Raw genomic sequence first — 2380 nt, 5'->3', positions numbered from 1 at the left:
GCCCGCCCGTCCGCAGGTGAGGGCCCGGGGCTGAGGGAGAGGAGACGGACGCGCACGACAGAAGCCGCTCCGCCACGGAGTCTGGTTTTCCTTCCCTAAAAGCCACACGAGAAACATGAGTACCAGCTTGTTGGAAAGGTCTGAATGCCGAGCACCGCGACGAGAACACGGAAGCCTCTCCGCGCCCTGATTCCACCCTCCCCCCAAGACGGACCCACGACGCAGAGCCCTGAGCCCCGCGCGTCTCAGGTCTCTCCTGACCAGTTTACACGAACACGTGTACGCGCACACGCTTTCCCACACGGCTGGAGGCACGCGTACATGCATGGGACTCCTTCACCCACAGAATGTGCTGAGGGCCCAGCGCAGACCGGCGGGCACCCATGCCCTCGCAGGCCTGGCGGTCCCAGCGTGGTCCGTCCACCCACACTGGCGTCACCCTGTCGGGGATGCTCACGCGTGGACACCCTGAGCTCTGTGGCTGCTGCCCTGGGAGGCAGGTGAATGGATGTGGTGGCTGGTCCTCCCAGGAAGCAAGGTCTACAGCCCCCATGGCAACCGGGGGACGCTGACCAGGCAGAGGGTCCCGGGGCCACACAGAGCTGTACCTGGGAATCAGGTCCCACCCCGCTCCGCCTCCTACCAGCCCCGAGATCCTGGGCAAGTCACCCCTCCCTGTAGACCGTGTGGCCACCTTATTCCTGAGCAAATGTCTCCCACATGCTCGCCCCGGTCAGTGCCCTGAAGGGTGCGTCCAGCAGTCGAGTGACCAGAGATGCCCAGCACCCTGATGGGGCAGCGGGCTCCCATGATGGGTGGGTGGGGCCCAGGGCTGAGCGTGGTCCGACCGCAGCTCCTGAAGGGTTAAGCGGCCCTGCCGGGCCCTTCCTGCCGCAAGGACTGCATTAGGCGGGAGATGGGCCACGTCTGGATCGCATTAGTGGAGCTCTGCTTGGCAGCGTTCCCTGGCGGGCGGCCTCCCTCCCTGCCCGACCACTCGCCGCAGCTCAAAGCAAATACCAGGATCCACATATAAACCCGCGCACTCCCTCCTGTCTCTTAGCCCCGTCTCGAATAAAACAAGCTCTTAAACTCCTGACCTTCCGCCCAGTCACCCTGCTTGTTTCTGGCGGCGGCAGCGTCGGGGCTGGGGGTAGGCTGCCCTCCCCGCGGCCGGACGCTTCGCAGACCGGCCCAGGCACGAGGCAGGCCGGGGCAGCTCCGCCCAAAGCCGGCCGGGGGCCTGTCACCCTGGAGAGTGTAAACAGCCCTGGGAGGACCCTCCCTCCTTCCCGAGGTGCCAGCGCGGGGCCTCTCAGACCTCACCTTGCAGAGCTGGACGGCTCCCACACCAGGGCCAGGAGGAGGGTTGGGTGCTTCCAGGCATCAGGAACAAAACTTTAGGAGCACAGCTGTCTTTCCTCGCCAGAGGCCCCCAGGCTGCGCTGGACACGCCAACAGTGCACGAGTTCGTGCTTTCCCACACATCCAAGCTTTAGCCCCGAGACTGCCCCTCCAACTGGATGTCCCCAAAGAGCCCAAACTTACTAAAATCCAGCGCATGCTCCCCTCCGCTTCTGCCCCCACCCCAGACTTCTGGCTCCCCCTCGCCAACGGCCGCACCAGCCCACCTGCCCCTCAAGCCAGAGGCCTGGGAGCCGCGCTGGACGCGCCCGCCCCTGCACCAGGCCCCATCAGTCCAGCCCCGGGCTTGGGAATGCCGCCTCCCACACCGCTCGGACGCCCACTGCGGGGCCGCCTGCTGGACCCAGGTGCCCCAACCTGCTGGGCCACACGGCAGCCCCCGGGCCCTGTGGCCTGTCCCTGTGCACACACACGCACACGCTCTCCTCTGCGGCCTTTGGAACCTCCTGCACGTTACAGGCACCACCGTCTTCAACAGGCTGAAACTGCCGCACCCCCCAGGCCTGCTCCCACTACCTCCCTGCCCATCTGACTCGTCCCATCTTCGAGCGTCAGCTAAAGTGCCCCTTCCGCAACTCAGGTCGCCACCTTCACTAAGCTGCCTCTCAGCAGGGCCACTGCAGGCGTATTCCCAGCTCAGCACCTGGCCCGCCCCCGCCACCCTCACGCGGGAACCTGTCACCTGCTCTCCGGGAATCTGCCCTGTCACGAGGACCACAGTTCCACCCCAGTGCAAGGGCAGAAGAGGAGAGGGCGTGCGGGCAGGCGGGAGAGGAGAGGAGAGGGCACATGGGCAGGAGGAGAGGGCACGCGGGCAGGAGGAGAGGGCGTGTGGGTGGGAGAGGAGAGGAGAGGAGAGGGCACATGGGCAGGAGGAGAGGGTGCGCGGGCAGGAGAGGAGAGGGTGCGCGGGCGGGAGAGGAGAGGGCGCACGGGCAGGAGGAGAGGGTGCACA

At 66.3% G+C, this 2380-nt stretch overlaps 1 protein-coding gene across 1 annotated transcript in view; it reads right to left on the bottom strand.

Annotated features, from left to right (window-relative positions):
• EEFSEC (eukaryotic elongation factor, selenocysteine-tRNA-specific) overlaps nt 1–2380 on the bottom strand; it is a 114981-nt gene that overhangs the window by 53272 nt on the left and 59329 nt on the right. The gene's annotated exons all lie outside the window — the stretch shown is intronic.

Source organism: Bison bison, unplaced genomic scaffold, assembly GCF_000754665.1.
Source record: "Bison bison bison isolate TAMUID 2011002044 unplaced genomic scaffold, Bison_UMD1.0 scf7180017862279, whole genome shotgun sequence".
Taxonomy (NCBI): Eukaryota; Metazoa; Chordata; class Mammalia; order Artiodactyla; family Bovidae; genus Bison; species Bison bison.
The sequence above is the reverse complement of the archived record's forward strand: the minus strand, read 5'-3'. Positions and strand labels throughout refer to the sequence as shown.